This window comes from Diadema antillarum, unplaced genomic scaffold, assembly GCF_040938485.1.
Source record: "Diadema antillarum isolate AM-2024a unplaced genomic scaffold, OU_Dant_1.0 seq00000602_RagTag, whole genome shotgun sequence".
Classification (NCBI taxonomy): Eukaryota; Metazoa; Echinodermata; class Echinoidea; order Diadematoida; family Diadematidae; genus Diadema; species Diadema antillarum.
In genome coordinates, this window is record NW_027271530.1 from 382,770 (window position 1) to 393,635 (window position 10,866).

Below are 10,866 nucleotides of genomic sequence, written 5' to 3' on the forward strand. Positions count from 1 at the left end.
GCTGAGAAATTTGGAAGTCAACAGTTATCTACAATTTGAATAATGCACAAAACTCAACAACTCGGTAGTTCTGTGTGTCAGCCACACTTAGGCCTTTTTGTTGCAGTCTTCTGTATTTGTTATCTATAAACACAAATCTAAAAGTATAAGAGCTGATGTAATAACATATAGAGTGTGTGGCCAGAATGTATATAGAAATGTTTGTAGGTTTTGATGAACTTTCTTCAAAAAATTATACATGATGGACACACATGCAGTGCATGGGTCTGCAAAGCTAGCCTAGTAATGAGTAATGTACTGGAATTTACGGTGAGCCCCGAAAAAAATTCAATTCAAAATCTAACGGTCAATAAAAATGTACTAAATGTTACATTCCACTTTCAGTACTTTATGGAAGTTTCTAAAATGATACTCTCTTCAACATACCACTGTATTTATACAACTCTTCATTTATGGCATGCAAGTGGGATTCCCTACCTTTAAGATTTTCAAAACTACATATTCTTTCCTATTTTGAATACAAAGGAATCCTCGAAATAATAAAATGTAGAGAAAACGTATTTTGGAGAAAATTCAAAAACAAACGGTCAGATGTTTATAGTCTTTTCATTTCCTCATAGGTACGGTCGGATGATCCGAAGGAAATAAGAAAATATCTTGTTGCAGACGATAACGCCCATCCTGAAGACAAGCAAGTGTGGAACAAGGATAGTTTGTTCGTAGCGGTATGTATACGAATTGAACGGTGTAACTAGATCTTTGTACACCAATGCTGACGAAAAGATGAATCTTATTTATTACTATAAAAACAAACATAGAGCCTGTACATGAGATATTTACACGACCTAAAGGTCACTCTTGGTTGCACTTATTCCATGTTCTGTGTCATATATAAATGAAGGGGTCGGTGCAATATAGTGCTAACCCACACTTTTGTGAAAATTGAGTTACATGCATTATCATAATCCTTATCTTCACTCTAACCTCCGTGAGAATAGCATATCTTAATTCAACCAATAAGATGGTAAGAAATGCATGCATTCATGTTTTATGTATGTGTATGACAAGAAGGCATGTGTTTTATTTTTGTTAAATGCGCTTACTTTAGTGTTACATAGCATCAATGTATATGCTAATTGTACATGCACTCATTGTTGTTACAGGTATCCATATTTGATTACGGCATGGGAAGCAAAAATCCATTTCATGAACTTCCAGTCTACAAAAAGTCCCAGGAGAATGAAGAGGCGGAGCCATTAACGCCACAAAAGGTAAATTTTATGAGAGAGATTTAATTCTGACATAGATTTTGTTTGGATTTCCGAATCACTCATGAAAACTTTAAATGTGACCGTGAATCACAAACGAACAAAAAGCTGCAACCCTTGATATACGTGAGGTCTCAACAAACTTAAAATGGGTCAACCTTGCATTTTCATATTTCCTGAAAGAGTTGTTCTTCTCGTACTCAAATTAAAGTTTGAGATCATAAAATGATTGGAAAAACATTTTTTTTTTTTGTAGAGTAGTATGATCAGGTATGATACAGAAGCCTCCTTGGATTTCTTTGAAATCCTTTGCACATGACTCTTTACTCTAATAACTTTTGGGAAAAAATGCTACTGCTGGCAAAATTGACATTAATGATTGTCAAAAAGAGTTGATAGAGCCTGCTTAATTTCATCCTGTTCCAGTAATGCCTTCATTGGTGTTGTTCCAAAGGTTTACAACCCCCCCCTCTTTTTTTTTGGGGGGGGGGGGGAGGCTCCATTTGTCACACAACTGGCATGGCTTGGTAAAGATTACGCGCTTGAATTAAATTTTAGATTTTAGATTTTATTCGACTCTTCCGACCCCATTCCGGGGTATGACAGTACAACACATAGATACAAGATATGGCTATTATAATATAAAAAATACATGTTTGTGATATATTACAATGATGTATATAAAATAGTCGATACCTACTAAACATAATATACAGTGATATACAAATTGGCAAGCAAGGTTAACTAATCGTATGAACCATACGACCAAACAATCGTGACATACAACTACAAAATATGTACTAGAGATCGAGTATCACTGGATGCTTAATTGTTCTACCACTACGAGTTACAATATTTTCTTTCTTGACTACAGTACACTCAACTTGTTCAGGCTTCTGCAAACTTGCAAAGTATGACATGATCAGCCTCACAAATAATACTAATCTTTTAAGCTGTCCTAAATGCGAGCATGAAAATAATCTGGACAGTTGTAATGAGCAAGGACGTTTAACCAAATAATGTTTGTTTAAATATAACTGTCTTTCCTTTTCAAAGAAGGGGCATACGAAAACACAGTGAAATTCATCACCCGTTTCATGTCTATCACAACAAGGGCATTGGACATCCCTTTCATCAAATGACTGTACAAATCTTCTATTATTAACTGGCAACTGATTTGACCTACGTCTAAAACGGCTCAATGAAATTCTATCCCTCTTTCTCAACTGGACTAAATACCTTTTAAAGAGACTATTCGTCTTAAAAATCCTATACTTTAAACATAATCTATTTGACCAAAAATTTGCCATCAAATCCTGTTCAGACATATCACTTAATCTCAGCTTCAAGGTACTCAATATCCAGTTATTACTAAATCCTTCCCCTTTTCTTAACCATACAACACCCAGACCAGCATTGTTTAAAATTCCTCACTATGAGATATCCACTTAAATACAAAGGTCGTGTCCTGTTGACTTATTAATCTTTGGAGTGTATAAAACCTGAATGAATATTTAGCAGAAGAAGCCTTTGTGATCCTCAGCCAGAAGCTAACCATACAATGTTTAATAGTATTAGCCAGTCGTGTTCTCCCGGTTTCTGCATACCATACAATCTGGTGTAAATTTATTTACACATAACAACGATTTCAAGAATTTCTTATGAAAAATTTCGATTTGACTCAAATCCTCAAAACCCCAAACTTCACACCCGTACAATAGTATTGGTAACGCTAACTGATCAAATAGTTCGCATTGAATATCCACAGGAAGCTTGAGTTTCTGAACCTTTAGTGACATAGAAAAAAAGCGATTTCCTTGCCTGTGTCACCTGTTTAGAAATAGCCTTCATTAAACTTCCATTGTAATTAAATTGACTACCTAAATAAACAAAATCATCCACTACATCAAGTTTGTGTTCACCAAAACTGAACAATGGAAAGTTACGTACTTTGCCTCTTGAGAAAATCAGGACTTTAGTTTTTGTAGTATTGACACTTAACTTCCAATCTATACAATATTGATGCAATGCATTCAAAGCCAACTGAAGCTCTTCTGCACTGTCGGCTAAAAGAAGAGTGTTGTCTGCATACAACTATGTATATAAATGTATAGAAATATCCTCATTGACTTCTTTGTCTAAAATATCAACACAAACTTTTTCAAACAAAACCTGTAGTCCCTTGAAACGGCAACTCAAGAACAATTCAAAATCGTTGAGATATAATGCAACAAGCAGAGGCGATAAATTTTCACCTTGCCGTACACCAACATTACACTGAAAAGCCTCAGAATGTTGACCATCTACTAGTACACAAGATTTGGCTTGAGCAGACATATTCTTTATAACTGTAAACACCTTACCATCCACCCCAGACCTCAACATTTTATGCCAAAGTGATACCGTATCAACCATATCAAAGGTTTTCTTAAAATCAATGAATGCACAATAAATACGTTTGCGTTAAGACAAATATATATCAATTAAAGTTTTCAAAACAAAGGCGTGATCCATTGTAGAATACCCAGCCCGAAAGCCAGCTTGTTTTTTCCAAGCATACCTTGATTATTAAGGTAAGTTGTTATCCTATGATTCAAAATAGAAGTGAATAACTTCCCCAAACAGCTTAAAAGTGTTATTCCACGATAATTATCTGGGTCTGTATCCCTTCTCTTTTTCTTAAAAATTGGTACTATAGTACCGAGACACCAGTCTTTTGGAACTAAACCCCTTTCCAAAATTATATTAAAGTACATTATAATACAATCCAAAACACGACTTGAACAATGTTTTAAAAATTCATTCCTCATCAATCAATACCACATGCCTTATTATTCCTTAACTTCTGAACCATCTTAATGACTTCATCAATTACAATTAGTTCATTTAAGTCATTATTACCTGTTTATCCATCCAAATCATACTCTGGAACTGAAATTGAAATTCGAACCCAATTCAGTTTACTAAAATGATGCACAAAATCAACCAAAGGGACCTTTGCCGCGCAGGAGTCACGCTCTACAGTTAAAGAGTCTCTTTTCTCCGTTCACACCTTTCCTGAGTATGTGCTTTCTTTCCTCTATTATAGATTATACATGATTTAAAGCTTAGAGTGTGCTCTCTTAGAATCTGCCCTTAATTAAAATCAATGTCTGGCGACATATGGTGGTTTTTTGATGCAGGATCACCAATGCAGTCTACCCCTGTGCTAACGACAAGTTTTTGTAGAACCTTTATCATTGAGACAGGGGTTTAATAAGTGAAGGATATATTGTAAAATACCATTTTCTAAGCTTGAAATCTTAAAAGTAGAAACTTTCGAAAAGAGATAACTGAGAAAAAGAGGCTCCAAATGTAAGGATCTATTCAAGTACAACATTTCGTAACAAGCTTTGCCTTGTGCAGGGAACGAGACAGGAAAACGGACAAACAACAACAACAAAACAGCACAACAAAAACAATCAAAAACAGTTGTAAAACCCCAAAACAACCAGTATGAAGAGTAGAGTCTGACATGGGAGAACTGGTGCTCCGCCAACCGTACAGCTGACGTTCTCAAAGATGAATGTGTTTATGACGAAAGTGGACTTTCTACTGTTATCGAGACTGTTGATCGAACTCTCCTCAACGACAAAAACTTAATCGCCTGATAAGCACGTGTTTCATCAGCCAGAATTAAGTATCTCTTTTCGTGGTTAATCACGTGCTTATCAGCCAGAACTGCGTATCTCCTAGAGATACGCAGTTCTGGCTGATAGAACTGCCCCAGATATTGAGTCAAGAAATCACTATTAGGAAATTCTATTGTAGAGATATTACATTGTACTACATTGCAGGCTGTCTAGACCGTTATCTATTCAGGCCTAACGTTACACTAGACTATCTATAGTTAGAGACAGTGTAGAGTGGTAGAGGGATCTGCATGCGATACAGATCCCATCGTTCCTACTTTATGCCCAAGTAAGAGTAGGCCTAGACCCTATGGACTGTAGGCCCTAATCCTATACTCCATTTAAACTAAAGAATATTAGGCCTGGCTAAAGGTTTATATACAGCTCCACTCGAAGTAGAAAATAGACCCTAGGTCTAGTTTGTGCAGTACCGTACTACACTAATACTACAGTACCAGGGTAGAACCAGTAGTAGTGTTTTACTCTCTACTTAAGGGGGGTGGCTAGTAACTGATCAGTTGGAATCAGTGGGAATACAAGGATGATTGTTCTAATCCTTCTGGGATTCATTTAAGAGTACGTTATATATCTATTATTAAGTGAGAAGTATTTGCTTCAGAACGATCTCATACCAGCCATCCCCTTTGAATGGGATGGCTAGTAACTGATCAGTGGAAATGCTGGGGGATGACTGTTCCAATTCTTGTGGGGTTCATTTAAGAGTGCGTTATATATCTATAGTTGTGTGAAAATTATTTGCTTCAGAATTGTCTCATATTCAAGCAATGTTCAGTTTAATGCCCCGTCACTGTACAGGCATGCTAACCTGGAAACATTAAACTGCCCATTACTTTAGCATGACTGTCGTCTACTGGCGATTATCCAATTAACTTTAAAACAAATCGCAGTGAGTTCGTCGCTACAAAGACCGCGCACGCGCGTGTTAGGATATAACATGTCTGTGCGGAATGCAAAAAAAAAAAAAACAACAACAACAACAAAAAACAAAAACAAAAACAAAAACATCTTAGTCCAAGCGTTGTCGTAAGTCGACTTATGCAATTCTGCCTCATTAACATCTGAAAATTAATTTCGTATCTCGCTGTCTAGGAATTTTGCAAAAATACTCTCTAAAATAACCTGTACCGATTCACAGCTCATTTTAACCCACTTGAAAGAGCATGAAAACACACACACACACACACACACACGCTGGTATTGTGTAATGAAAACAGAATAGCTCTGTCTCTTTTTTGAAGAACTTGAGGAAAATCTAGAACAAGTATTGTCAGTTTCCGATAGGATAATATTGTTAGGTGATTTGAATTGTAACATCCTTACAGAAAAATTCCTTGTCCGGCAGGTTAACTGAAATAGGTGAATCACTGGGATTAAAACAGCTTATGGAGAGACCAACACGTGTGACCCCCTTTAGTCAGATTCTGTGTGATGTGATTTTTGCTTCAACAGCTTTCGGATAATATGTGACCCTGCACCTCAAAACAAAAAAAAAAAGTCGCCAGTCATGAATTTTTAGTTAAGACCATATTCTGAAAGAGCAGACTTTAAGCTTTAAAATTATGTATAACTCAAATCAAATGGACTCTCTTAACCTATCTAAATATTGGAAAGAAAGCACAAACTCAGGAAAAGTGTGAACTGAGAAAAGAGGCTCTGAAGTACAGTGTCTATTCAAGCGCTTAATCTTTACCAAACCGTGCTGGCTGTGCGATGAGTGGGACAAAAAAAAAAACAGGAAGTAAACCACCAGAGTAACAACAATGAAGGGATTATCGATTAAACCGAAATTAAGCATGCCTTATCAACACATTCTGTCCGTAATTAATGCCAACTTTCAAAGTTGTAGCACTATCCTTTCAAAAGTTGTTAGATTTGAAAGTGAAGAGTGTGGACAAGGTTTTTCAGAAATGAAAAAGGGATTCTAAAGACACACCTAATCACACTATTCTACCAAAAATGTTCTAGATAAACTGCTAAAAACACACACTTTCATGCCCGTTTTATGATACCAAATTTCAGCATAATGTAAAAGAATACCCGCTCTTTCAGAAAATATGAAAAGGTCAAGTTCGGCTAGGTTAACCCATTTCACTTATTTTCAGTCCTCAAGTAGAATCAGTGTGTGCGACTTTATGTTCGTTTTGAGGTGCACGGTCACATATTCACTTTCAGTTTCAAAAGGTAGTACATACGGAAAATATAGAAATGATAAATTCGTGAAAGGAAATAGAAATAAATTCATGGCTGTGGATTCTTGTAAAAAGCACTTAATAGTGTTTTATCACACATCAGTACAACTTGGAGAAATGTCATTTCCTTTTGACACAGAGAGCTATTATGGTAAAAAAAAAAGTCAATTGAATTGAAAAAAAAACGATTTTTTTCAGAACTTGAAATTATGGATGTAGAACGTTTTGAAACTGAACTCTTCATTTATGCAAGAACAGCCTGACAGTGATTCACTTGCCAATTTTAGGGTAATGGGTTCGAAGGTCATTGGCGAAAGATCAAGGCCATTTTACAATGCCAGAATAAAAATGAATAGTCTTTTCAATAAAATCTAAATACTCAACACATTTTCTGACAAATAAAACAGTTGCCAAAGTGACATTCCTTGATTCTTTTAAGTGTTATCATAAGAACAACACCTCAAAAAAAAAAATCATTTTTATTCCTAACTTTCATATAATGTAGAAGAAGAAATTTTGTTTTCGAAAATATAGAAATAATAAGATTGACCAGGTTGACCTATTTAACCTATTTGTTGTCCTCACATATTATAATCAGGATGTGCAACTTGTATTGTACATGTGAAAACGTTCCATAATTGTTTATGGTTAATTCATCATTCCTTATGTAACCTCAGATAAATTGTATCATTCTTACATCTATTTTCATTTTTCTGTGTGTTTAGATACCAGCTGATGTTCCTCACGAGTTGGAAGACATGACAGTGCGAATCTATACTAGCGTGCTTGGAGCTGACTTAACTCGGGCTCGCAAATACTACGAGAAGAACCTCAAGCACCTTATTTTGACTTATCGGTGATTACTCTCGAGCAAACAATGAAAAGCGATGAACTTGTGTTACTACATTCTTGCCACCTTACCTTGCACTTTTTAAACATCCGTTCCTGCTACTCGGCAACCCTTGGATGGTCCTTTGAAAGTATACATGTGCTTTTTACTGTGGAATGTACTCAAATTATTAGTGACATGTTGGTCCCAGTCGCTGGTGCTAGGTCCCCGTCGGCGTACCATACATATTCATTGTTCCCGAGAGCATGAAGGGCCACTAACTTTTTCCAAAGTTTAACTATAGTGTTTGGCTATTTCAAACCTCAAAGTTTCCGCAATAAATACACCGTTTATCAAATGTTATTAATGGCTGAGGTAACCTTCCATACAGACGAGGTTTGAACAACAAAGTTATACAAAGATATGCATATATATTACTTTGTCTTTACTTGTATAAGCTTATTAGTATTCGTATTCTCTGATGGTATTATTTTTCCCAACGGCATCTTCATTTCCGATTGAATTTTTCCACTTTACTGTAGTGGTTTCATCCTCGGTCGTTTCTTCCATATGTAAGCAGTACGTGTGATAAAATCATGCTGCTATGACAAATTCGTATGAGCGATGGACACCTTGATGAGGAAGAATACGGGCGGAGAGCTGACAGAATCTTTTCCGATCAGGGAGACTACAGTTTCAATCCCGTATCAAAAGAATTATTTCATACGTTGTTATGATAGATGACATGTGCGCGAATACAGTGTAACATGTCTGTATTTGTGTGAGTGTGTTAGTGTCTTTTGTGTGCTTTCTATTGTGGGCACGTGTACTTGTGTAAAGTTGGACGTGCACGCCTCTATTTTCTATCGTTAAATCCCTTTACTAATCAACATGTACAAATTGTTCTTATTCTTTAGATAACATTACTTTGCTACAACCATTTCAAAATATTGAAACAGCCCATGCAATAGGCCTAAGTGTACGTGTGTGCAGGCATACATTTATGAGTTTTGAATGTGTTTCAATTTTTTTTTTTCATTTTGTAAGGATTTATCATAGTTCTAACGATTCCAGTTTCTTTTTTATATTTCAATGATCACAGTAATCACTTTTTCCTTTAACGTGCATTACGGTGCTGGATAATACGCCACGGAATATTAGTCTACAAAGAGCATTCCAATCAATTTTCTTCACCATCCAAGCAATTGTATTTGCTTTCTTATAATATTTCAACGTAAACCGAAATGTAACACAGTGGATACCTCCACATACCAAGTATACTGCGTTGTTGAAACGGTCATTCTTAAACGCAGTGTAGACTTCGTAGGCAATGTACTGTATTCATCACAAGTATAGTGGTACAGGAAGTTATTCTATATCCTATTTGACGCCATAGCTTTTGTGCTTTGTCCTCACAACCTCTAAATAATATTCCTTATTTTCCAACACGTGGTGAGTATCCGATTACACTTTTTTATTTTATTGGGAGATTTAGTTTATTTAATGTCCTTTATGACGCTATGACCTTTGACCTCATGAGCTTCAATTTCATAGTTTCTTACGTCACTATACTTTACTAAAAACACATCCAATCTTCCGTTCTTGGATCATTTGGAGATTCCGCTCAAATTTTACATGAAATGCAGACAGGATGTCAATATCCTCTTGATTTCATACTACATACATGTACAATTGAAAAATTTATTTCATTTCTCTGTGAGTGATGTAACATTTTCAAGGTGATTAAAATGGAAGTCTCCTGGAAAATTTCAGTTCTCATTTTGACACTATTTTTTTTTTATGAAACACTACACTTCACTGCAAAGTTGCACCTTGAAAAGGCTGGAAGCTACATGTATCCATGGACATTCACAAAATGTGCAAACATATCAATTCATTCGAACAAGAAGTTTTGTGAAAATATTGAAATTATTGACGTATCAAATATCTGCATCAAACATTATAAACTATTTTGACGATGTTATTGTATTCTTATCTACATTATCCTCGCAACGGAACAATGGTTCCATACATACATGTGAATGTGAAATCACTCGCTCATGGCTCCAGGCTCAATCTCTCACTTTACATTAATTTTCTACCTTTAGTAAACTTTAGTAAAAATCATTCATGACATTCTCCTGTGGAAATGTGGAATATTTTGGGTTTACTTGGATATGAGAAAGCGTAGCTCGGGTTTATTTGCCCTTTAATCCTATGGCCTTTCTCGGTCATATCTTTAGGTTTTCCCGAATATGTATATTTCTTTTCAAGCGATGTAACTTTTTCAATTTTATTAAAGTCGAAGCCTTCTAATGCACAACGCCAGTTATATTGACACTCTAAATCTCATTACACATATAGTATATCAGAATCTAGGATTAATATATGTTAGGGCCATTATAACAGTGTCTGCAAAAGGGACATTTGGGCATTTTCACAGAAATGGGGTCCATTTGAAAGACATTAGGTAATCTTATGTTTCTAATGTGCATAACCCTCCAAACACTCTATCACCGTATTAAACTATTTTCAAAAACATAAAAATAGTGAACGTATATGGAACAGGTGGACAGACATTTGTGTACTAATGCATGTATGACAGTAAAATTAAATACCTTCTATGGTAAATGATCTTTTCTTTACTTAAACAACTGTTATGGATAAGAAGATACAATATCATCCCGGAAATTTAAATTAACTGTGCACTATAGTACACTAGTAGAAAAAAAACACCGAACGTATCTAACATGTACACAGACGTGGATGTTACATGCGTTCAGCCTAAACAGTTACTCTAAAAATGTACCTAAATGTACAGGTAATTTTATTATTTTGGATGATGTTATCTCTTCTCATCCATATCAGTTCATTTAGTAAAGAAAGGA

At 35.5% G+C, this 10,866-nt stretch overlaps 1 long non-coding RNA gene and 1 pseudogene across 1 annotated transcript; one reads left to right on the top strand and one right to left on the bottom strand.

Annotated features, from left to right (window-relative positions):
* Positions 1 to 536: 536 nt before the first annotated feature.
* LOC139735838 (uncharacterized) lies at positions 537 to 8,957 on the top strand. Its single transcript, XR_011711227.1, has 3 exons — positions 537 to 725; positions 1,164 to 1,271; positions 7,875 to 8,957. It is a non-coding gene; the product is annotated as an uncharacterized lncRNA (long non-coding RNA).
* LOC139735821 (uncharacterized) lies at positions 1,620 to 3,683 on the bottom strand (annotated as a pseudogene).
* Positions 8,958 to 10,866: the final 1,909 nt, after the last annotated feature.